Source organism: Ahaetulla prasina, chromosome 4 (genome assembly GCF_028640845.1).
Source record: "Ahaetulla prasina isolate Xishuangbanna chromosome 4, ASM2864084v1, whole genome shotgun sequence".
NCBI lineage: Eukaryota > Metazoa > Chordata > Lepidosauria > Squamata > Colubridae > Ahaetulla > Ahaetulla prasina.
In genome coordinates this window covers 45,575,142-45,601,960 of record NC_080542.1, presented here as the reverse complement: position 1 = coordinate 45,601,960, position 26,819 = coordinate 45,575,142, and the positions used below count along the sequence as shown (strand labels likewise).

Here is a 26,819-nt window from a genome sequence, read left to right as displayed (position 1 = left end):
ACCCGGGTCCTAAGCCATGGAGCGCTTTAAAGGTGGTAACCAAAATCTTGAAGCGCACCCGAAAGACCACAGGAAGCCAGTGCAGACTACGGAGCAGTGATGTTACATGGGAGCCACGAGCGGCTCCCGTTACTACTCGCGCAGCCTCATTCTGGACTAACTGCAGCCTCCGGGTGCATCTCAAGGGCAGCCCCATGTAGAGAGCATTGCAGTAATCCAACCGAGACGTAACCAGAGCGTGGGTGACTGTGCATAAGGCATCCCGGTCAAGGAAGTGACGCAACTGGCAAACCAAGCGAACTTGGTAGAAGGCCCTCCTGGAGATGGCCGCCAGATGTTCATCAAAGGACAGCCGTCCATCCAGGAGGACGCCCAAGTTGCGAACCACCTCCTTTGGGGCCACTAACTCGCCCCCAACAGTCAGCTGTGGATGCAGCTGACTGTACCGGGGTGCCGGCATCCACAGCCACTCCGTCTTGGAGGGATTGAGCTTGAGTCTGTTTCTCCCCATCCAGACCCGTACAGCTTCCAGGCACCGGGACAGCACTTCGACCGCTTCGTTGGGGTGGTCCGGGGTGGAAAAGTACAGCTGAGTGTCATCAGCGTACAGATGATAACTCACCCCGAAACCACTGATGACCTCGCCCAGCGGCTTCATATAGATGTTGAACAGGGTAGGCGAGAGAATTGACCCCTGAGGCACCCCACAAGTGAGGCGCCTCGCGGACGACCTCTGCCCCCCTGTCAACACCGTCTGCAACCGGTCGGAGAGATAGAAGGAGAACCACCGATAAACGGTGCCTCCCACTCCCAATCCCTCCAACCGGCGCAGCAGGATACCATGGTCGATGGTATCAAAAGCCGCTGAGAGATCTAATAGGACCAAGGCAGAGGAGCAACCCCTGTCCCGGGCCCTCCAGAGGTCATCCACCAACGCGACCAAAGCCGTCTCCGTGCTGTAACCGGGTCGGAAGCCGGACTGGAACGGGTCTAGATAGACAGCTTCCTCCAGGTGCCGGGGAAGCTGCCATGCAACCACACTTTCTACAACCTTCGCCACAAAGCGAAGGTTGGAGACTGGACGGTAATTTCCCAAAATAGCTGGGTCCAGGGAAGGCTTCTTAAGGAGAGGTCTCACCACCGCCTCTTTCAAGGCGGCGGGGAAAACCCCTTCCCCCAAAGAAGCATTTATAATCCCCTAGAGCCAGCCTCGTGTCACTTCCTGAGCAGCCAGCACTAACCAGGAAGGACACGGGTCCAGTAAACATGTAGTTGCATGTAACCTCCCCAGCAACCTGTCCATGTCCTCGAGCCACAGAATCAAACTCATCCCAAATAGCCTCAACAAGACGTGTCTCCGTCATCTCGGCCGGATCATTGCAATCTTGGTCCAAACTATCCCGAAGCTGAACGATTTTATCATATAGATAACCGTTAAACTCCTCAGCTCGTCCCTGTAAAGGGTCATCCCATCCCTCTTGATGAAGGAGGGAACGGGTCACCCGAAACAAGGCGGCCGGGCGGTTATCTGCCGATGCAATGAGGGTAGAAACGTAAGAGCGTTTCGCCTCCCTCATTGCCACTAGGTAGGTCTTAGTATAAGACCTCACTAGTGTCCGATCAGCCTCGGAACGGCTGGACCTCCAAATACTCTCTAGGCGTCTTCTCCGGCGTTTCATCTCTCTCAGCTCCTCGGAAAACCAGGGAGCCAATTGAGATCTACGCCGGGTCAGAGGCCGCAAAGGCACGACACGGTCCAAAGCCCCAGCCGTGGCCCATTCCCAGGCCGCAACCAATTCTTCAGTCGTGCCGTGGGTAAGATCCTCAGGGAACGGCCCAAGCTCCGTCAGGAACCTCTCCGGGTCCATCAGGCGCCTATTCTATTCTATTCTATTCTATTCTATTCTATTCTATTCTATTCTATTCTATTCTATTCTATTCTATTCTATTCTTTGCCCTAAACATATTTTTCTACAGATTCTTGGCACATGGCGATCTGTATGGTGATTTTGATAGGCTAATGAGAAAAGAAACTTTAGGTGGTACCTTTCTCCAGAGGTTTGATTCTCCTGACTCCAAATCCATGACAGGACTGCCACAGGCAAATCAGTTGGCACCCCAGGCCAGAAACCTGCTTCTTCTCTCAGGAATTTTTTTTTAAACTTTGATCCTTTGATAAACCTCTGAAAACCTTGAATGCACCAGGAAAAAAAAAGTGATTTGGTGGCACAATTTGATTTTCAAACACCTGTTAGGTAGGTGAGAATGAGCAGGAATGTGCAATAACTAGCAAAAATATTTCATGTAGAAATATATCCATCAGTTCAGTATGTTTTATGGGCATGACTTTGCTTGGAAACAATGGAGGAAACTGTTCTAGGCAACAAGATACACACCTTAAAAGATTAAAAGCCGAAGAAAGCAAAGCAAAGCCAGCTATCTTGGGTGAGGAAGAAGAATGCAAGAATTGAAATTGGCAGACCTAAACTGTCAATCAATCTGATCTAATCATCAATGGATGATCATTTTAATGGATTATTTGTCCATTATTTTAGATGGACAGGGGGATAGATAGGAATACCTACAATAGAAAGTACACTTCCTGGGACAAGCACTGACATTTGCTGTGTAAAAGGTCAGTTGTCCTCCATCCATGATCTGCTAGGTGTGTGAGTATGCATGTGTATCTGGGTGCATCTGTGTTTATCACACAGAAAGTACACAAAACACTAAGTGGGAGAAGTAATAAAAAAAAAGGGAAGGGAAAGAAATATGTGGGTAAATATAAGTAATTATCACAACTTAGCCATAGATGCGGCTATTGAAAGTGATATTAAAGGTTTAGTGAGTGTGTTAGAGAACTTGAGGTTTGAAACAAAATCTGAAGAATGAGAAAAATGGCACCGCATTCAACATTCCCAAAAGAGTTTGTGACTTCAGGGGAAGTAGTCAAAAAGGGCAGAATTAGGATATCAGGTTTTTGAGGATGATAATCCTTTACAATTCCTTTCGTTTGGTTAACCATCCTGAGGTTGGTTGAGCCCAGAGGCTAACTCTGTGCACTAGGCCAGAAATGCAGGAGTTTGGCAGGCTATGTAATTCCCTTGTGCATATACAGCCTCCTTCATTGCATAGCCACTGCTTCATTGACCATCTTTTTTTTTTTTGTAGTTTTGCTCTCACAGATGTCTATTTAGAAGAAATGGAAAGAGGCAGTTTGGCATCACCAGCATGTAGAGATGCACAACTCTCTTCTATCTTTATCCTGGCACACATCTCTATAAGTGTATGAAAGTGAGCATATCTGTAAATAAATATGTATATGCCCATGGGTTCAAAGTTTACATGTACTAAAGTACAGTAAGAATGCGACTTAAGCATTATTAATAAAGCTATTTCAAAACATTTATTATAAATACATCTCATTTTTAGACTATAAATAAGTTACAGTGTTTTATCTGGCTAACAAGTTGCATTAACCCACTAAAAATTTGATTGAGTGATAAAAGTGTTCCCAGTTAATAAACAAATTTGGTTTTTATTAAATATTATAAAATAGTAACATATGTATTGTTTTCAAAATGTGGGGCCCCCCCCTACCATTCCTGATACCTTTTTAAAAATAATTTTATTAAAACTTTTAAATGTGGATTAAAAACTAACACAAACTAATTGGTAGTAAGCATGGAAAAATAAATAAAAGAAAAAGCATAAGGAGTAAGAAAAGAACAAAGTTAAGAAAAATAGAAAAGAAGAGAAAAGTATAAAAAAGTGGTTTCCAGTGTTCTTTGTAACAATTATAAGCACAAATAGATCTTAACATCTCTTTCTAAAGTTACATATTACTCTCCTTTTTATAACCTGTGTAATCTTCAAAATCATAAGTTACAAGTTTCTCTTTTTTGTTTTTACACAAAAAGTCCTTAAGAGTTTTCAGGTCAGCATTAAATGTAAATAACTATTCTTTAACCAATGAAGCTAAATTTCATAAAATTCTTTAAATTTCCCCTCCAGAGGAATTGCATATGCATCTCTGTGTATATCTTGGGATCATATCCTGAAATAATCTTTTATGGGTTTTTTTCTAACTGTATATCCATTAATTCTAAGAAGAAAAGTTCTGGCTTTAGTTGAATATTAATTTTTAAAGTCCTCTATAATAAAATATGTATTTGGATCCATTTTTTTTGTTTTGCTGTTTTAAATGTCCACTAAGCATGATTAAATGTCCCTTCATGTTATTCATATTTCCAACATAGGTTTGAAGTGACTATACAATTTATATAATTTCACTGGCATCAGATACCTACATATTTTATAAAAATTCACTTTGAGGTAACAAAATAACAGAGTTAGAATGGACAAATTTCAACCCTTTTAACTACATATCTTCCATTGATCCATCTGTGTATTACAACCAAAATTCTAAGCCCACTTTATCATACATTCTTTAAGGTGTTCAACCTCTTTTCAATTTTTAACAAAACTTTGTACATTTTATCAATTACACTTTTACCATTAGTATACTATTGTATTTCAGATTCTTACTTGCTCCATACTAGAAGTTACTTTATTCATTTTAAATCTTTCAGATAATTGTAAATGGGAGAATCATTGATAATTATATCCTTCTGCTATTAATTATTCTCTTCATTTGATTTTAAATTCCCCTTGATAATTTTTCAATAGGTCCCAGTACGTCAAACATTCATCTTTATCTGTCATTTCTCTTCTATAATCTATATTATAGAAGATCCTGAGCTAAGATCCATAAAGGTATTTTTTTGGGCACAAACTAGGTTTATATCTTCTATATTTTCAACATAGCATGTGCAATGGAATGATTTTTGAAGTCCACATTAACGATGAATAGCCAGCCATAGTATCTAAACTTCAGGTGATCTAATTGTAGAAGTCTCCATTCTTTCACCCAGATCAAACAACAAGCAGTGAAATACAATTTTGAATCTGGTCCTCCTATGCATGTTTTAACGTTTTATATTTAACTCTTTTTTTCCCCCTTTGCCATGTAAACTTAGGGACATCTTTTTGCCGTTGTTTGGATGATACATCTTAACAATGTTAAAAGAGGTATTGTTTGAAACAAAAACATTCTTGGCAAACATTCATTTTTATCACAGAAATTATCCAAGTGACAGTTTTAAATTCTTGCATTTTAAAATGTCTTTCTTAATTTCAGTCCATATCTTAATATGATTATTTTGCAATAACATATAATTTATATTTGTCATATCAATACTTGGCTATTTTACTTTTTTTCCTCAAAAGCAGTTTTTCAGTATCCGTTTTATTTTATCTCCTGATTTCATGTTTTTTGTTAACATCTTTGTCTTCTGGTTATTAATTGTGAAAATCTGCTGATATGCTAAAGTCCTCTAAATTTCCCATTAATGTTTCTACTCTATCTTTCCTGATCCAGGAAAACATGGTTCTTCTCAAAAATGATTCTGTTGCAATATCCATGCATCTTCTGAAAGGATGTAATCCCTATTCCTCATAAACAATTTCATTCATATGCAAATTAAATTGATTGATGAAGCAGTTGATTAACTGACTGTTCAGCTTTACTCTGAAGTAAGTTTGACTGAATTAAAGGGAATTTACCATCCCGAAAAAAGGATATAAGATTGCAACCTAACATTTCTTAAACTGGAGGGCATCCTTAAGAGCTCTTTTAAATAAGATTTTACTCGTTTTATTCATTTTCAAATAATACATTTTCATCTTTTCTCTCTCTGTCTCTCGCTCACTCTTTTTTTTTTTTTTTTTACAGAGATTCCAAGTGGAATTTGATTAAAAAATGTTCACTAACACAAGTTAAAGTTTTTTGCTGCAACTTAAAAGTACAGGTGAAAAATTCTTCTGTTGGTGGTCTTCATTAGGAGACAAAGTAGCAACGTTCTCATTCCAGTGCACAAGCTCAGGACATTGGGGCTTGATTTCCACAATGTATTAGAATAGGATTAAAAAAATTATAGTCAGATTATTGGTAGAACCCGACTTTTGTTTTAGCATGCTAATACCATGGTATGGTTAAAGCATATGGTTTCCCTACTTAGATGCAACATTTTATACAATCCCTTCTACACTGTATTTTGTTAATCTGGGTTTAGATTTATTGTGTTCCATAAACTTAGCCTTTCTGTGCCATTTTGATTCATCCTAGTAAAAGTAGTGCCTAAATTAAAAATTATTGATTTGGCTTTTTGTGTATACAGTATATGTCAGGTTCTTTGGCAACTGCCTCAAATCAAGTGTTATTTTCCAAGCAAGATTCTCATACAGTTTTCTTTAGCAAGGTTTATTGAAATGGAAGGGACAAGGTTACAAGAATTTCAATAATTGAACTAATTCCAATTTACCTCTCATTTATCCTCTGATATATTAGGGCAAATATTCATTTGATTTCTTTCTAACAGCTTTCCTGTGCTCAGCAAAGAGACAAGCGTTTTCAGTAATAATAGAGATGTTTGCAATGGGTTGCATATGTAACAGTCTAACAGTCCTAAATCTTTATTAATCTAGGGACAAAACATTACAGTGTATTTTGTATGAGCATATATGTATATGTACATATCAATATGACTTTTACAAGGATTGATAGCCGACTCTTATATATTGACAGTGAGAAAGCAATACATTCTCTTCAACATATACTTTTTAAAGATATTTTTTTATTAAAATATTTGTTATAAAAAATTTAAAAGCTGCAGAACCATAGAAGGGGAAATAAAAAGATCATAAAGGAATAAAAGAAAAAGTGAAGAATAACATATAATTATCAGTAAGAAAGGTATCTAATTTTTATAAATGTTATGTTTGTAACTCCTGCAAAGAAGATCAGAAGCTGCTTCTCTTTAGCATTCAAGGTAGACTACTAATAGCCACTGCTTGGCCCGCAATCTTCTTAATGCTACACTTGCTACAGTAAGATCTGTGCAAGTCTATCATTCCTATCAGTTAGCATGCACCAGCCTCTCTTTCCCTCCTGGGACATATTATTTCTGTCGGGTTTCTGTCTGTTTTTACGAGCCTGGTGGACTTACCTGCTTGCATTGGCAGGAATCCTAGTAGCTCTGACCATTAACTAGCAAGTGCTACAGTTTAAATTTCCCTATCCTGTCCACGAGCAGTGCTGCTTGATTCAGTACATTTTGGGCATGTGCTGCTTAGAACGCTAAGGTTCAGATATCACTAAGGTGAACCATAATGGTGCCAAGCATTGTTACAACCCTATATGACAAATAGGATATAGACTAAAAATAGTCTAAGGTTCCTTCTTTCTGACTTATCTCTCCTTTCTTGCCTAAGTATGGGGTCAGCTTAGCTTGGCCTCACAATCCATGTCTATGTGCAAGGGTGTCTTTGTGCCTGCCAATTTATTAACATTATTCCAACATTGTGATGCAGCAGGAGTAAAGGAAGCAGATGCTCCTTGGTTGTAGTCTTTATTGTTACCTAGAGACAAGCTACTGGCGTCTTCCCAGATATTCCCCCCTCCCCATTCTCCTAACTCAGTTCCCTCTGCACTCTGCAAAAGGAAATTTATGGTATGCCCACACCATGTGTTAACTCCTTCTCTCTTTGGCAGAGAAGCAACCAACCAGGGTGCAATTTGTACCAAGGCTATCTAGCACTTTAACCCCAGCATCTGTTTTTAATGCCAAAGGTCTGGGGTAATATGCTGGCCTTGATATTTCTGAGCATACAGAAAATATCTTCCCTCTCCCCTTCAAGAAAGCTGAGGAACTGGAAGTCACCATTTCTCCACCATCTCTGCAGTTCAACAAGGGGGAAGCTACTGTTTGGTGAAGCAGCTCATACTTTGCATGTAGAAACTTCCCCAGCATTTCAAGTTACGACATCTGAAAGAACTGGCTGACAAGAATGACTTTTGCCCAAGGCATTGAAAAACCAATGCCTTTCAGAAGGAATGTAAGTTCTAGACTGGACAAATTGGTGATTTGGTTCTTTATTTGTTGATTGTGTAAGCGGAGCTATCTTAGCTAATTCTGAAATGTGGAGAATGGTAATTTAAACTCCAGCCATTTACCTGACAGAACACAATTCTACAAAATTAAGTTGCAGGTTGAGAAGCAATGTGTTTAGGAAGGAGAGAAAGTTGTACCACAAATAATCATCCAGTAATCTTTTTCCTTTAAAATACACTATAATCTAAAGCCATGGTTGGTTTGTAACACAACACTTTGGGCTATATTGTCCTCTATTCCACTTATCAAGATGTTAGGTATCTTGAGAGGAAAAATATGAGATATGTGATTTGTTGATGTTGTTGTTGATGATTGCGTAAGCTTATATGGGTAGAACATGTGTAATTTTAGATCCAAGACTTAATTGTCCTTTAAATGCCATTGTGTTTCATTTTTCTTTTTTCAGAATGTGAAAATCCAATTCTGTGGTGTCTGGCAGCCTTCCTGTTTTTCTCTGCCAACTAAAACCCTGGATGTTTGCCCTAAAAATGCTGTCTTGATTTTACAAGACACTATTTCTTATTTGCCCATGAACATGCCTCAGTGACACTTCTTTCTGCCATAGCCTCATGACCCTGCATTTGCCTCATCTTCAGCCCACTCTTGAGGCAAATGAAGATTTTCCTTTGTTGCTCTATTAGTGTTTTTCCTCTTCTCGTGGTCATTTGGTTGCTGAGGTGATTCGAGATGCTATCCAGTTATCCTGATTACTTTTGTATCTTTACAGTGCTGGCACAAACATCCTCTCTGGTATTGTTCTCCATAGCCATTTTGGTTAGGCAGAAATGATGGAGCATATCACTTCTCCAAAGGCATAACTCTGGGCAGCACTTTTTCATTGAATCTATCCAGTCTTATATGAGCTTATTATGAATATGAGTTTAGCATTCTTTTGAAAGCATATTAGAGCCACTTTTTAAACACTAGTTTAGCATTCTTTTGAAAGAGTTCAATGCTTCACAGGAAGTTGATCTAAACTAGGAAGAAAGCCAAATGTTTCCAATATGGAGCATGGATTGGAAGGTAGAGAGAGAAAGAGAGAGAGGGAGGGAGGGAGAGGGGCAGAGAGGGAGGGAGGGGGAAAGAGGGAGGGAGAGAGGGAGAGGGAGGGAGGGAGAGGGAGAGGGAGGGAGGGAGGGGGAGGGGGAGGGAGGGGGGAGAGAGAGAAAGATCCCTCACATTACATGAGCTTCCTTCTAGTATCTTTATTTCATTTATATCCTGCCTTTATTATTTTTTATAAATAACTCATGGATGCAAACATATCAAATACTCTTTCCTCCTCCTAATTTCCCCACAATATGAGATGAGTTGAGCTAAGAGAGTGTGACCTAGATGGTTTTTGTGTCTAAAGTGGCACTACAATTCATAGGTTTCTAGCCTGGTGTCTACTAGATCAAACTGGCCATAACTGCTAGCTATTAGCAGGCAACTTGACAGTTAGCTGAATCCACTGTCTAGGTATCTCTCTAAAGCGTGATTGGTTTTCTCAGTAGAAAGTGACAATTGGTTAGAGAATAATGAAAATCAAGGCAATCCACTGATGACTTGTCATGCATTAAATAAGTAAGGGCAGCACAATTTGTCAGCCTCATTACCATGCAGAATAGGGATTAGCAATGGAATCAGCACAGTTTATGCTGCCATACTTTTCATTCATCTTAAGGACTGTTGGACAGCAGTTTAATATCAATATCTGGAAAAGTTCAGGGAAGCATTGAAGTGCAATGGAGACTCTTCTAGAAATTATTGAGACTAGAAAGTTGAGACTCTAGAAAGAGTGCGGAGAACAGCAACAAAGATGATTAGGGGACTGGAGGCTAAAACATGAAAAACGGTTGCAGGAACTGGATATGTCTAGTTTAATGAAAAGAAGGACTAGGGGAGACATGATAGCAGTGTTCCAATATCTCAGGGGCTGCCACAAAGAAGAGGGAGTCAAACTATTCTCCAAAGCACCTGAGGGTAGAACAAGAAGCAATGGGTGGAAACTAATCAAGGAGAGAAGCAACTTAGAACTAAAGAGAAATTTCCTGACAGTTAGAACAATTAATCAACTTGCCTGCAGAAGTTGTGAATGCTCCAACACTGGAAATTTTTAAGAAAATGTTGGATAACGATTTGTCTGAAGTGGTGTAGGATTTCCTGCCTGGGCAGGGGGTTGGACTAGAAGCCCTCCAAGGTCCCTTTCAAAGTTATTCTATTCTATTCTATTCTATTCTATTCTATTCTATTCTATTCTATTCTATTCTATTCTATTCTATTCTATTCTATTCTAAACGTGCAGCTCTAGAAATCACTTGGATCTCAGACATCAAATGATAAAGGCCTTTACAAATCCATTTTTTCAGCATTTCCTGTGTGATCTGGAAGGCAGGGGATATTGTGTGAGAGTTCAAGCTAGGTTGAAGTGAACAGAGAAGACTGCTCTTTAACCGGAAAAGAAACACACAGAGAGTTTAGAGAAAGTCTATATAATTTGATGAGGAAGCTCAGCTAAATGTGTCATTAGGGTTTTTTTGGCATCCTGCTCCTTACATAGATTGAGACATAAAAGAGCTTTGTAATTTTTAGTAGGCAGATAGTGGCAGTATCAGGCTAAATAGGAATGAAGAAGCATGCCATCTTGTACAGCTATGGAATTTTTCAGCATGGACAACTTTCCTAAGTAAATAATTATTTTAGTTTCACACAGTATATATACTGTAACTTGATTGTATTCTGTACTATGTTTGCATGGGGATGCCTCTGCCCTAGATATGTAGATAAAAATCTGTAAGTTGCTGTTTCTGCAATGCTGAAAGGCATAGAGAATATTTGAAGGCTTAAACTAATGTTGCTTGGAAAGTAACATTGTCTATGTATTTACTAATGTACCACATCGGTATCTCTTATGTCTATATATTAGGGCTGCTCAATGCTCTGAAATCAATTCTAAAAAAGCATTTGAGAGCATGAATGTAGTATGTTTTCCTGTGATCACAGGCAACTGCCAAGGGCAAAGAAAATATGTCTTTTTAAAAGAGTTTTAGACAGATGGTATGCTTGAGCCCTTGTTCCTTTTTTTTTTTTTTGAATCTAATCCAAAGATTATTCAATCCTAAAATCTGTATTTATATTTTTCAGATCCTTACGAATTGTAAAAGGCTGTTGAGAAGCTGGGAAAATAATGGAAAGATTTTAGGCATAAACAACTGACAGAGAGAACAGGAGTTCATTACTAGCTTATCTCACAAATGACAGCCGAATCCAGGTTGTAAAAACCCCAGGAAGAAGAGATTAAAATCATTCAGAGCAGGGGTGAAATCCAGCAGGTTCTGACAGGTTCTGGAGAACCGGTAGCAGAAATTTTGAGCAGTTCGGAGAACCGGTAGTGGAAATTTTGAGTAGTTTGGAGAACCAGCAAATGCCACCTTTGGCTGGCCCCAGAGTGGGGTGGGAATGGAGATTTTGCATTATCCTTCCCCTGGAGTGGGGTGGGAATGGAGATTTTGCAGTATCCTCCTGCCACGTGCACCAAGCCACACCACACTCACCAAGCCATGCCCACAGAACCGGTAGTTAAAAAAATGGATTTCACCACTGATTCAGAGACTCCATCTTTATGAAATAACTAATAAACAAGGGCAGGAAGTTCCTATCATAACTTCCAACAGTCTATACCTTAGCCCTTATTGTTGCATTACTGTCAGAATCTTCAATCATACTGGTAGAGAACTTGGTGCAAACACACCAGTAGCCATTACTGTCTGGGCAGCCTATCTGAGCTTCCTCCACTCACAGAGTAGCACATCACAGTGGTTTGTTATAAAAGAAGAGCACTTCTAATTCCAAATAGTTCCAGGTCAATGGAGATTCCTTCTTCTGATCAGTAATATTATAAGAGTCTAAAAATGACTTCATCTGAGTGATAGTGTCTTAGAGGTAGCCAGTTGTATAGCAGTTGTAAATGCAAAGCACTCAATCACTTAAAAATAAAGTCCGGCAACACAGAAAATACTTGCCAAACACTGGTGGCTGGTTGGCAACTACATTCCCAGAAGGCACAGGTTGGAAAATGCTGCTTTCCAGCTATAATTTAGGTGTGGTAACTCTTCATTCCTTGCAATTTGCACAAGTGGCATGCAGGCACATACTGTTTACTCAGCCATATGGTGTAGCACAAGCAGACAAGACTTCCCTGCATGCAAATGCTCTTCAGAAATGATTCAGAAATGCATTTCTCAGCTTTTCATTAAAGTAAGTGTTTTTTTTCCAGGCGTCTGTTGAAAATGAAGGGGGAAAAATCCAGCTGTGCCTTTTTTTAAAAGGCTGGCATGGAACCCTGAAAAAGAAGGGCTGCTTTAATGAATAGCAGAGAGGTGCTATGTTCATGCATTTCTGAAGCATTGTTTCTGAATAGTTTTTGAATACAGCCTCTCTCTATAGATGACTAGTAGATGATAGATAGATAGATAGATAGATAGATAGATAGATAGATAGATAGATAGATAGATAGAGACTGTCGGTCTGTCTGACTGACTAACTTTTATAAACAAGTTTATATAAACAAAGATATACATCTACTTCTGTAAAAATGCATTCTCTTCTTAATCCTTCTAGTTTCTTTTTAAACTTTTTGTATGATTGGTGTCTTTGGATTTTTTAAATGCTTATTATAGTTGTTAATTTTAAATAATTAATTCATTTTATTTTAGTGTGTCAATTAATGCTTTATGACATATCTAATGTTTCTAAACTATGCTGTAAATTGAGATATGCACACACACAAATACAACTAGTCTATTAATATAGCATGTAACAACCAGTATGGAATTTATTTTTAACAGAAATATTGGGATTTTTATTCTTTCTTTATCCACCCTATTTCTATCAGTGTGGGGATTGGTAGAAGAAAGTAATTCAGTGCAAGTAATTGGTTCATTAATATGCTAACAGGTAGGTATATATATGGAATTTTGTTCATGTCAAAAACATATTTGATTGTTTCAATAATTGACTGTAAAATGTGCCTCCTCTCTGTAATATTGCTGATAACCCCCCACAGCTTCACATTCATGGCATTTTTATAATTTATAGCACAGCATGAGTTCTAATTTAATATAAATCCTTCTCTAGATTTATTATCTAATAAATGGATGGCCAGTTTTGGATGTCCAAATAAAGCTGAAATGCCTGGTCTCTTTGAAAAGCTGGTCAAAAGAGAGCAATGGAAACATACAGTGTTATCCTGCATGGAGTGAACTTTTTATGATGATCAGATTCTGAACATCATGATCAAGAATAGCTGTTTACTGAAGCATTGCGTATGTAATTTAGCAAGAAGAGTCTTTTCTCTCAATCCCATGTGTTCTTTTTTTTTAATTGATCCTTTCCAACAGGAAATCTTTGGACCCCCTCAACTGGATTTGGCCTTAGGTGGCCATTCCAATAGGGTTATTATGATGTACAAGATAGCCTTATTATCATTATTTATTTATTTTTATTTATTGTCAAATGAATACATGATATATATGGTATTCATCTGAGATTATCAGAACTTTGTGCTTCCCTTGGTATGTTTCCAATCTTTCTCATACCAATCTTCTCCAAGTTCATGTCTTCTAGATATATTGGAATAAAACTTCCATAGTTTTCAGTTAGGTCAGTGGTTCTCAACCTTTATAGTGCTGCGACCCCTTTAATACAATTCCCCATGATGTGGCAACCCCTTTAATACAATTCCCCACGATGTGGCGACCCCAACCATAAAATTATTTTCGTTTTGAATTTATCGCGCCTGAAGCTGTATTGGCTAGCGATCTGAACTGCTTGCGATTGCCTTGAGGACGGAGGCATTAAAGCGGAGACTTCTCCCCTGTTAAGTTTATCGCGCCTGAAGCCAGATTAGGCTAGCGATTGGGAGTGATTGCAGCTGGCTTGAGAGGGAGACATCAGAGATTTCTCTCTTTTTAAATTCATCGCACTTGAAGCCGAATTCGGCTAGCGATTTGAAGAGCCTGCAGCTGGCTTGTGGAGTCAACCATTGGAGCGTGATTCTTCGACTCGCAAGTATACTTCCCATATTTCTGATGGTCTTAGGCAACCCCTGGCAAATCGTCATTCAACCCCCAATGGGGTCCTGACCCACAGGTTGAGAACCACTGAGTTAGGGGGACATCTGGAGAACTGCAGGCTGGGGAAAGCTGTTTTATTACACCACAGAATCTTATGTTCAACTTCTTTCTGGACTCTTTCTTATCTGGGCTGATCAGCAATAACTAGATTGAAACAAACAACAAGCAATTCTCGATCTAAAAAAGGAGAGTAACAATATTTTGCCACAATCAAGATGGTGGAATATAGTGGAAAATTTTGTCATATTAAAAATCACATGCAGCCATTGAATATTTTGATTGTTTTTAAGTGAAACCATATAAAGGGGCAGACTTTTTTTTTCTTCTGAATTCTTGCTTTCATTAAAAATAGAATGATGCCATGGCTAGACTCCACCCCATGACCTATCAAGCCACTCCCTAGATATCTTCAGGGCTCAATACCGTACTTAGATTATTGACTAGAACCTCTTCCAATTTTTAAAAATTATTTCTTATCTGTGGCTCTGTAATTCTGGGGACCTTAATTTAGAGTATCCACATGCACCATTGTTTTAAGCTAACAATGCTCAACCCTTATCAGTTATTCTTCTTTCCTCCTTTTCTCCCCTTTCTTTCTCTCTTCTCTCCCCCTCCTTCTCTCTCTCAGCAAGTTTTTATGTGATTACAAGCACTGCATGGTAATTAGTGCTAAACTCATTTGCACAACTACAGTTAATTGGCTACAACAATTAATTAATGTGTTGGAAATTTGGCACCAGAATAAAAAAAAAGTTTTTTTTTCATCAAACAAAAGACAGAAGTTAAAAAAGGGAGATGGACAGACGGAATGGCAAATTGACTGCACTTGGATTGCCCTCATAACTCCCTCCTCCAGCAAAAATACATTGTTGTTTCCAAACTACAGAGTCCTTCAAACTTTTGTTTGGTATTTGTCACTTTAAATTCTTTAGCTATTTATTTTTGACACTTTTACCCTTTATCACCTCCCTTTTTAATTCATTCGTTTATTTTATATTTCCTTTTCCTCTTTTTTTTTTTTTTACAACTTAAGCAAACTCATTTCACTGATAAAATATAGCATGACTAATGAGTGGAGCATGTAGAAATCATTGGGAGAATGTCCTTGGAAGACGAATGCATTTTCAGCAGAATAATTAACTTAATTAACAAATTCACATGCATATTCATCAGGCTATTAATGTCTTCTCAGCTCAGCTTGATGAACATTGCGGTAATAACAATCTCATTTGCATACTGCATTCTACTGCTATCCAAAAAAAAAAAAAAATTAAGCAACATACACAAACACACAGAAAAGAACACACTTTCAGCACCTTCTCTCTTCCCATCTTCCCATCACATCATGTATTTGCATGTTTATATGTTTAGAATGAAGTTTGTTGATTTCAACATGGTCTGTAAAGCTGGAACATGCATAAGTAGTCAACTGTATTTCATGTATGTGATGTGTGTGTGTTTGAACTTTCACTATGCCTGTCTCTCTCTATCTTTCCAATCTCTCCCTAGGGAAGCTTTGGCACGGGTTCCAACTTTTTCTTCACTCTTCCCCCGCTGCCAAGCGGCGTCAACACAAAATTGCCATTTTCCCCAGCTCTCTATGGAGCAATCTTGAAAAGCAGTAAGGTGTGACGCCGAAGGACTGCCAACTCGGCAGCAGTGCCTGCGGAAAAACCGCAGAATGGAGGCAGAGAAATAGGATGGTGGTGGGTGCCGTTTTTTTTTCTCCTACTGGCGCGTGGAGTGATTGGGAGGAGGGGTGGCAAAGAAGGGGGGTTGAAAGAGAAAAAAATAACGTAGCAGCTGTCGGCCTAATTCCACTAACACTCTGCTTGTGGTCATATTAGAAAAACAGATTATACTCCTTTGTGGCACTCATTTATTCCTGACATACGTTAACATTCTATATCTTAATTCTGCCTGCCTTTAGTTCGACCAGTGGACTTTGGGGCCAGGTTTTTTTCCCCATGAAATATATTGAGGAATATAGAAAGCAAAAGGAAATACTTGTTTTTCTTCTTCTGTCACAATACTTCATAAACCATTGAATTCATTTGACAATAAGGCTTCTGAATAGGTTACTGTCAGGACTATTTTATCTAAATGCACTTCACTTATCAAACTCACTTCCATAGCCATAGATATGGTTGTGATAATTCCAAGCTTTGATGGGAGCTACCGGTAGTTATCATGGATAAAAGTCCCTGATGGTTACAAGTGGCTACAGGCAATTTTCCCCATCTTTGTCCTAGTTGGAATGCAACTCCCAGAATTTCTAGTGTTGGAAATATTCCTGAATGCCCTTACTTCAGGGCAGGGCTATTGATTTTTTTAGCCCACAGCTTATGATCTGAAGTCGCATTTCTGAAGCTAAGCGAGGCTTAATTATGCTCAAGGCTTGGATGGGAGGCCAGTGTAGAAGCCAACGCATGCCATCCCAGACTTCAGTTTGAGAGGATGTCCGTATATAGAAAAATGCAATAGATACATGACTCACAAATGGATTCAAGCCAAAAGTAGAGTTCATGAAAACACCTCTGGATAAAATATAAAACATAAACTGGCAAGAATGATAGCTATCTGGGTGTACACTCTGATTCACAATGGATAGGTGAAGTACCTTATCCAACTCACCCAATTTCCTCAGTGTATTTCAGAGTAATAAGTCTGCCAATAGTTGTGTTAAAAAATGCTACTCCTCAAGCAAAATGCTGATTCTCCCAAGGTAAAGAAATCTCTGTCTACAGTCTACACCCAGTTTCCTAAGGAAATACCAAACAGTAGAATACCTCTGTGTATCTGCTCTCATTCGATGGGATTCAATATAAGAGGGAGGTGTTTTGCCCTTTTGTGGGTCTTTCCCCTCGCCTTGTGAAAAGAAACATTTACACCCAATGTTGGTGCACCCCTTCCCTTAATAAATAAACCTCCCGGTTCTGACCAAGTGGTCCAGAGGATGAAATTCTGATCATGTCAGGCAGCCTAATAATCCTAGAGCAGGGATCAGCAACCCGCGGCTCTGGAGTCACATGTGGCTCTGGAGTCATATGTGCCTCTGCTGCGGCTTCCTGTTGCTGTTCGGCTACACAATTGATAGGGTTTTCAGTTAGGACAGGTAGAGGAAAAAGGATGCCATGCTAGGAGGAGACTCTGGTGGGGGAACCGGATTTCCAGTCAGCAGAAGAAAAAGGACCCCGCGCTAGGAGGAGATTATGATGGGGGAACCGGACTTCCGGTCGGCTCCAGAATTGAATAGGGGCTTCCGGTTAGGACCTTTGTGGCTCTTTGAGTGTTTAAGGTTGCCGACCCCTGTCCTAGAGCATGTGGCCCCATACTTAACACAAATCATGTGCTTCTTGGCACTCTCTTGTTATTCTCTGGAAAGAATATCTGCTTTAATTTCTCCTTTGATGTTTTAAAATAAGCATGGTTCATAATCAGAGGTGGAAAGTGGTGGGAAACAAAGCTTTTGAAGTGGATGCAACTTCTTCCTACTTGCTCACACACTCACTCATTGACCATCTTACCTTTGATCTTCTATCCTATCTTCATTAGTTTTACAGTCCTCATTTAGCAAGCAAACAATTGGGACCAGCAACTCGCTCATTTGAGTGAAATAGTTGCTAAATTATTATTATTTATTTGATTTTTTTTATTATTATTTTTATTATTAAATGAGTCTGCGATATGTTTACACACTCACTTCAGCTTTCCTTTGCTTTATATATCTGCAGCGTTTGGTCACAGACTTTCTTTTTCATCAATATCACTGCTGAATGAGGTAATTGCTAAACAAGGACTAACAGTATTTACCTCCTGGGGCACACGCGCCTTCAGCTTCCTTCTCCCGCTTGCTTCCTAAAACATCTGACAGTGGTTTATTCTGGCTCCAAATAAGAGCCATTCCATATTGAACCAGAAGTTTCCTCCACTTACTTTAGAGCAACTTCATTTTCCCCTTCAGCACACACAGAAGCCCCAACCAGTGGTGGGTTGCCCCTGGTTCACACTGGTTCTATAGAACCGGTAGTAAAACTGGCAGGAGGCTCTGCTCATCGACCCGAATGTCATCAAAAACGATCTGCACATGCGCGGGCACAATGCAAACTGGTAGTAAAGGTAAATAGAACCCATCCCTGCCCCACACCCCACTCGCACACCTCATTTCTTATTCCTTGTTGCAGAAGGAGAGGGAAGGGAGAATTTCACAAACGGATACATATTAAGAGATATGGAAATACAATCACACACATACACACACACTGCCTCCTAGATCAGGGACTACAACCCACTTTTGTATCTCTGTTAGTAGTAAAATTTTCTAACCGCCCACTGGTTCCACAGCAGGGGTGAAATGCTTCCGATTTGCACCGGCTCGCCCAATTAGGTAGAGATGGCAGCTGCTGGTTCGGAGGACCGGTAGCAAAAATCCCTGGCCCTGCCCCTGCCCCCTGCCACTGCTGAGCTGCACCATCAGCAGAGGTGTTTTTTTTTTAACTTTTAAAAGCAGTTTTTCTTCAGCCGAAACTTGCCTTTAAAAGTTAAAAAAAAACCTCTGATTATCGCGGGGCTGAGCAGAGATAATCAAAACTCTTTAAAAGTTTTTTTTAAAAAATCCTCTTCAGCCGAAGGGGGAAAAAAAAAGAAAAAAAAAGAGGTTTTAAAAGCCTCCTCTGTTGATCCCAGAGGAGTTTCCTGCTCCTCACAGGCTTTTAAACTCACTTTTTAACGGCCCCCACTTACAAGAGCCCCCACCCACACCCAGCCAATTCCCCCTCCTCACTTACTTATAATTACTGCTCCTTTTGGGCTGCAACAGCATGCTTTTCTTCATCTACTGGGGGAAAATAATTGCTTTGACTTCCTGCTTTGCTGAATGAGGAACTCTGGGAGTTGAAGTCCACAAACTAAGTTACTATCTAAAAAAATAAATCTAAATAAATAAATAAAATAAATAAATAAAAATAATAAAATAAAATATTTGTGCAGCTTTCTGAGATTTGGTGTGTTTCTGTATTGTTTCACTCTAACACACAAACACACAAAATCTCACAAAGCTGTATGTGGCATTTTGTGTGTGTGTGTGTGTCAGTTGTGTTGTATGTGTGTAAATTGTGAAAGTGTGAGGTTCCTGTTTGTTGCAGGGGCCATTTTGGGTGAAGTGTAGCTGCTTTTACATTGTGTGTGAGTCAGTTGTGTTGTGTGTGTGTAAAGTGTGAAAGTTGGTTTTTGGTACTCTTATTGTTTTGTATACCTTATCTATTATTTTTATTATTTATTGTTATTGGCCATGCCCACCCAGTCATCTGACCACCAAGCCACGCCCACCAATTAAGCCACGCCCACAGAACCAGTAGGGAAAATTTTTAGATTTCACCCCTGTTCCACAGTAATGATGATTTATAAAGTGTATCATAGTTTGCGCATGCCTCTCGTGCATTGTGGATTGGGCTTGGCGGGGGTGGCGCCGGCTATCAGCTCTGTTTTTCTGTTACAGCTAGGTGGTGTGGGGGGAGATGCGCAAGCTATTGTGGGATGAGGCTCTTTTATCTGCGGTTGCACTATAACGCCATTTAGTTTTACTTACGTAACATGAACTAAACTTATGCGTGGGTGATACAAATAGTATATTTTCAGAAATTTAAATTGTCATGGGGAATTTTATGAAAACCTAATGAAAATGTTTTTAAATAATGCTATGAATTTTTTTTTTTAAAAGTCAATTAAATTAAAAAAAAGGAAAGTGCTTCAGTATCGGACAAAACCGCTACTGCTCACCATGAAAGCTAGAATGCCCACTAGTGGGCGGTAGGGACCAGGTTGACTACCACTGCCTCCTAGATTGTTTTACATGGAATTGGGCCTGAATAACATGTACTGTTTATAGAAGAAACATCTGGCAAGACATAGGTCTGCATTTCATATAGCTCCACTGGACAGCTACAAATTTCTGCTTAAATGGTTATTCTTTTGTTTAATCTGTGCACCTAGCCTTTTACATAGAACAGATCTCTGCTCAAATCATCTTACAATTTGCAGGTGGGTCCAAATATGCAGAAAGGAGGTAGGATTGTTTGCTTCCATTTTAGTTATAAGTGTGCCTTAAATAATGAGAGATTTCAAACACATACTGCCAATACATTTATTGTTTTCTGAAGGTCAGTTTTGTACTCTCTTTTAAAAAATAAAAGTTAAAGACTTGTTTTACCTGATGTATCAATATTCTTTCCTTCCTTCTCTCCCTCCCACCTTCCTACCTTTCATAGTAAAATGAGATTTGAACTCAGGTCCTCCAAGTTGTATTCCCTAGTCTTAGTCGAAGCTGGCATTCAAACTCATTCTCCTGCAGAATCATATTTGAATGGCTTTTTGACAGTAACTCAAGACAATGTGTGACTCTGAATGAATTGCACATATATAGTGAATAGATGTTTAAACTGTGGATGTTTTAGAGCCAGCTAAAACCCTAACAGCTACATTGCTCATAGGAGATTTAACATGATGTATGTGTATGTATTTCATAGCTAAATTATTAGGAGAATGGGGTGAACAGTTACAGTACATTTCCCCCCCAAATATTTGCTAGTGCAGAGTCCAATTCATTTAGAACTTTCTTTCCAATACTATAATGCTCTCTTCTTGTATTAAGAAAGATGAAGAAAGATTCCTAAATATAATAATTGGGAATTCCACATTTCCATATGTACAGTCTGGTTCCAACTTATTTGATATGTGCCTCTCTCCTTATGTGTACAATTCAGAATTCCTTCTGTACATTCCCCCCCTTTGAGATCTTGTTACTCTTTAGAAGCCAATAGATCCCTCCCTAGTTAATAAACAGCAATGTAGCAAGTGAAGGCCCTGCAGTATCTGATGGCAAATATAGATCTCCAGGGTTTAGTGTTGGCTAGAACACCGAATGATGTGTTGTTTTGCAGTGCAAACAATGTTGAAAGAGTATTACAAAGATTTTGGGAGTTTTTAGTTTTATTAAAATGCAACTTTCTGTTTAGATTAATTATTGGATATTACATATTTATAAGCCACCTTGAACTTTGTTGAAGAAAATATACATATTGCTAGCAAATGAATTAAAAAAAATAGCTTCTTAGGTAAGGATCTGAATTATTCCCAAATATGTATTTTCCCTTCACTACGGAAAATCCAAAAATTCTTTGCTGCCATCTAGTGGTTGTCTTGATTTGTGCGCCTCAAATCCCATAGAACTACAGCTACATCTCTTCTCCCTGGTGGATCTTGGCAAAGCTGTTTATGTGACCTCAAATCTCTCTCTTTTTTTTCCTGGTCTCAACTTCCCACCATTTTGAACTGGGGACACAGGACCTTTGCAGAATAAGCTCTACAAACGTCTGATTACAATATTAATGAGAAAAACCCCAACCTCACTCTTTTGCCAAGCATCAGAAAAGAGAAAATCCCAGCTTTGCCCAAATATGGGATGCAGCCTGACTCCATTACTTACCCACTGTGGCTGCATTCCCTCTCCCCAAATAATAAGTGAGTCTCAGCCTTAGCTCTGACCTAAGTGATTTGTAAATACATACATCAACACCTAGTACAGAAAACAGATACTATGCAGTTCCTTTAAAAAAAAAACCTGTAAGTTATTCTTTCCCAGATCCATTACATGCAGGTGTGATGCTTCACTGCCATTTTCTAATTCTATCTTATGGAGCTGATGCAGTGAGGTGGTTTTTTTTTCAAAAAAAAAAAAGGTATTTGGGGCATGCCTTACATAATTATGCGGAAAGGCTCAGAAGGACCTTTGTGCCCAGCTTTGAGGGGGATACTCAATTCTGGGCAACTTTTCCAAGCACATTTCCCATCAGGTTGCCAGCACACTGCATTCTCTGATTGTCCTGTGCTGAGACCTGTTGCTTAGCAACAATCAGTACATTCATCTTTAATAAATTGCTGGCACCATGATGGCCAAGACTGTAGGGAGGGGGAGAGTGGAGAGTTTGATTTGGGTGATTTTTTTTTTTGATATTTTTTTTAAGGGAACACCATGTGGTTTGCAAAAATGAAAGGGGAAGAAAAGATTAAAACATTTTAAAAATGCAATCTGTTGACACAGACTAGCCCAGATTGAGTCACCCCATAGATGAGAATAGTCTTTCACTAGTTACATGAAAATAGCTACTCACAAACACGTGACATGTGAATTGTGCCTATGTATAAAAGGGAAGTTGAGGTGTGGTGCTCTAGACTGGGCTTCAGATTTGGAATTAGAGCTGCCAAGAAAATGTTGTTGTGGGTGCTGGCCAAGCAACCAACAGAAAGCCAACTTTAAAAGACCAAAATAGTATTCACTGGCAAATATACCTGCTTCAACAGCCTAGTCCAGAGAATATGATAAAACCTACATGGAAGAAATGCTGAATGAGAGAATCATAGAATCAAAGCTGGAAGAAATCATGTAGGTGAGTGTGTCCCAAACCTGGGTAAAAAATTACTCAAAGTTGGATAAAAGTGGTTTTTCTTTGGATAATGATATCCAAACCAATTAAAGATTGCCACCTGAACTAAAATGTATTCAAAAATATCCCAAATATTCCTATTAAGTTAAAAATTGATGAAAGTACCAATGGAAATTTGTTGAAACCATAGTAAAGATCATTCACTGATACTGCTTTTATAATACAAGTAGTCTTTCAGTTTGACCATTTGTTCGATGACCATTCAAAGTTGTGACACTATTGAAAGAAAGGACCTCGAAGTTTGATAAGACTTTCTTCATTTGGATAATGAAGGAAAAAGGTGATGAAGCATTGATTTAGGCCATCAAACTTTCTGGCCAGTGCAGGAACCCAGACAAAAGCACCCTACAGATGGCTACAGATTGTTTCCAGGGAAGGGAAACTCATTATTTCCCTATCCCTGTTGTTGAACTTCTCTTACCATTTTGAACCTGTCTTCTATAACTTAAGAACATTATTTCATATTCTGGGACACTAGAAAATAGGATATATTCTTTTCTGTGGCATCCCTTTAAGGTCTTGAATTCATTCATTCATTCATTCATTCACTCGACTTGTGTCCCGCCAATATTTTGTACAATGCTCCCGCATCCTACTTTCTCACAACAACAATGCAGTGAGGTAGGGTGTGCTAAAAAAGACTGGTCCAAAGTTAACGTAGCTATTTTCCATCTCTCCAGCTCTCTCTCTTTTTTTTCCAAGACTAAATATGCCTATTTCCTCAGTCTGTACCAGTAAGACTTATTTTCTGATTCTCTGATTATTTTCAGCATCTCTGCATCTGTGCAGTTTCTTTGATTTTTTTTTTTAATTGTGCCCAGAATTGGAGTTAATATTTATGTTGGGTTCTGACCAATGATAAATATATAATAGAACTATTTCTTTCCATGATTTGAAAGTTATACTTCTTCTTACGATGTAATTTAAAATTTTGCTTGCATTTTAATCAGAAATAGGAGGGGTGTGCATTAAGTGTGTTTGATGCTTTGAGTTAATAACAATAAAACAATAAAGGCAGGATAAAAATAAATAAATATAATATCCCAGTGATACTCTTATTTAGCCAGCTACATGGGCAATCATGTTTTTTCTTTATCTTATATAGTTGAATCTTGCTGCTATTACTCAGACTCCTCCTTTTCAGGAAAGAACAGAAAGAAGTTCATGCAAATCATCATCCATTTTAGATTTAAAGGCTGCCAATTTGGAAGAAGAAACATCAACTCAACTTGACTTCTCCATAACACTGGCATCTGCATATGAACATTTTGGTGTCTATTTTTATAACAAGGCAAACCAAAAAATCAATTCTTTTGAAAATAGAAACTCTTATTATAGAAAGATTGAACGCTAATTGCTGAGAACAACAATTTAATTTTGAGCAAACTCTGATCTTGACATCCTGTCTTTTTAACTGTTGATTGTACTTTGGACTGTTCTCTTGAATTTGTATTCCCCCCCCCCTTAATGACACTAACCTTGTTTAGCTCTTTAAATTCATATTTGGCTGCTAACATTTCCTAGTCATGGTTCATGACAACTTCTGGAATTGACCCTGGACTTTGCTAAGTTCAGTAGACACAGTAAAATTATCCCTAGTAAAAAAAAACCAATAGGAGACATTGTTCACATATTGCTTGCTGATGATTTATGGAAATAGTAGAGGTGACTGGGTTCAAACAGCTAAACCAGAAGTCATGGTTTACAAACAGATTTCATGTACTAGGCTAAGGCACAAATTTGGAGGAAAAATCACATTATAGCTTAGTAATTTGAGAAGCCAGTCTGTGTCTGATTTTGACATAAACAGCTGTTGGAGCTTAAATGGACCACAGACCTAGAAGCCCTCTTCTGGTTTGATGTCATCTAGTTTTATCTATATAAATATTAGAGAAGAGCCACAATAATTTTGCACTGGCCTTTTTGTTACGAAATAGACTGCTGAGTATATTGCAGAATGTGTTACATTGTTCCTCTTCATATAAGTGAATGTGGGGCTGAAACTAATCATTTTTTAAATTTTCAATGCTAGTTGGAGATAAAAGGAGATAATGCCCTACACAGGGATACCAATGTTCATGCTGGTATCTCAGTGTTTTATTTTTGATGTGTGTCTAATGCTAAAACTTATTTATATGCTTTGAAAGGCTTAACCCACCCATTTTCCCCTTTCCTCTGTGGGTTTGAAAGGGGGGTTTGGGGGCACTTCCATGTAGCCTGTCAGTTCTCACTGGACACAGTAGCACCATGGTTTATTTGGATCTGGCTTAATGTTTTATGTAAATTCAGCTTCTAGATGTGTGTATCATAGTTTATGGTTATGTTGTCAGAACCCAGCTAGTTATTTCCTATTCAGTAAACTATAGTTAGGGCAAAGCCAACTGTGTATTACTGGAACATGTAAACTCCAAGCTTTATATTAGACAATTCTTTTCTCCCATACAGGTTGATAATTATGATGACTGTTGTTTTTAATTAGCTATTTTATTTGCATTATGTAGTTCAATTGGATTCTAAAGGTGGCATATATACAAATGTTCTAAATTACATAAGTAATCATCAGAATTATTCCAATTACAGATAAACAAAAACAAAAACCTGTAAATGAAATAACAAATGAGCTAGCTAAACCAAAGACCTCATTTTGTTGAGTCAAATGCTTGTTGAGTACCTTCGTAAGGATAATGCTGTGTTCATAGTTTTGTAGTTAGTTTTTTTTTTTTAGTTTTATAGTTCAATTGCCAAAATTAATTCAATATTTTAAAAAGACAGTGGAAGAGCTTTGCACAATTGAAGACAGAATGGCAGACTTCTCAACCAAATCAAATTTTTCTACAACAGTCCAGACTACACGTTTTAATTAAACTTGCTTACAATTATAACATAGGTTTAAGCATAAGGATCTTGCAACAAAGATGGAGGAGCATTACATTTCAAAAATGTATATTTAAAGATAAACTAATTTTTCTAAAGTATTGTGAAATGTTGCCCAGTTGAAATAGGAAACCAATGGACTAACAACAAAATTTAGAGTAGGTCCCCCAATCAATGACTGCATTTAAATCTTCTGGCTTTATATGATGTTGTTCAAATAACTGTGGCTAAATGGATAAATGCTATAAGTGCACGTTTCTCTCTGGCTGATTTTGTGCCATAATCATGGTTATATATGTTTTTACATACATCTTAAGTGGAGCATTATAGTTTAACATAGTCAGCTTAAGAAGTTAATGTAATGAATTAGTATTTGATGTTGATCTTATTCCAGTCATGTAAGAAACATCAGGTTGGAGTTCCCCAATAAGAATACAAGAAAGGATTCACATAATGCAAATTGTGATTAGGGCAGAAAGAGATGTTCAAGGAAGAAATTTGTAGATAGTGTTCCTCACTCATCATGGGCTTTGCAAAACTTGACTTATCATTAAATCATGGGCAAATATTCCAAATGATGCGATTCATTCAAAAGTTTTTTGACTTGTGTGCATAAAGTTGATTTACTTATGGAGTCTGTGCCATATGTAAATAGATGTTACTTTTAATTCCCATTGTTTTAATATGTAATAAAACAGATGACAAAATAATATGCAACTTTTTATAGAATTCTTGGTATGTATCAGTGGTGGGTTTCAAAATCTTTTAAAATCGTTTCTGTGGGCGTGGCTTGATGGGCATGGCTTGGTGGACGTGGCAGAGAATACTACAAAATCTCCATTCCCATCCCATTCCAGGGGAAGGTTACTGCAAAATTTCCATTCCCACCCCATTCCAGGGGAAGGTTACTACAAAATCTCCATTCCCACCCCACTCCAGGGGAAGGTTACTGCAAAATCTCCATTCCCACCTCACTCCAAGGGAAGGTTACTGCAAAATCCCCATTCCCTCCCGATCAGCTGGGACTTGGGAGGCAGAGAATAGATGGGGGCGGGGCCAGTCATAATTTTTACTATCAGTTCTCCGAACAACTCAAAATTTCTGCTACCGGTTCTCCAGATCTGGTTAGAACCTGCTGAAACCCACCTCTGGTATGCATTATAGTAAATGAAGCAACATTGAGTAATATTGTGTGCTCAGATCCCAATATTTCCTAGATCATGTACATGGTTCACATCGAGACTGATTTTATGGAGAAAGAGGGGGGGGGGAAATTTATGGAAAGAGCTCATTTCTAAGAGTTGTTTTTTTCTAAA

General features: G+C 38.5%; 1 protein-coding gene across 5 annotated transcripts in view; it reads left to right on the top strand.

Annotated features, from left to right (window-relative positions):
* The window catches only part of CDK12 (cyclin dependent kinase 12), a 105,789-nt gene that overhangs the window by 66,927 nt on the left and 12,043 nt on the right, over window positions 1-26,819 (top strand). Inside the window, exons 18-20 of one of the 5 annotated variants that reach the window (XM_058181111.1) lie at window positions 3,172-3,294; window positions 5,441-5,595; window positions 7,759-7,926. The exons of 2 other annotated variants lie outside the window; for them this stretch is intronic. The gene's annotated coding sequence lies outside the window, so the exon portion shown is untranslated. Of the gene's footprint in view, window positions 1-3,171; window positions 3,295-5,440; window positions 5,596-7,758; window positions 7,927-23,734; window positions 26,772-26,819 lie in introns of those variants that run through there. 2 more of the 5 variants (XM_058181114.1, XM_058181110.1) reach the window with 2 other exon arrangements.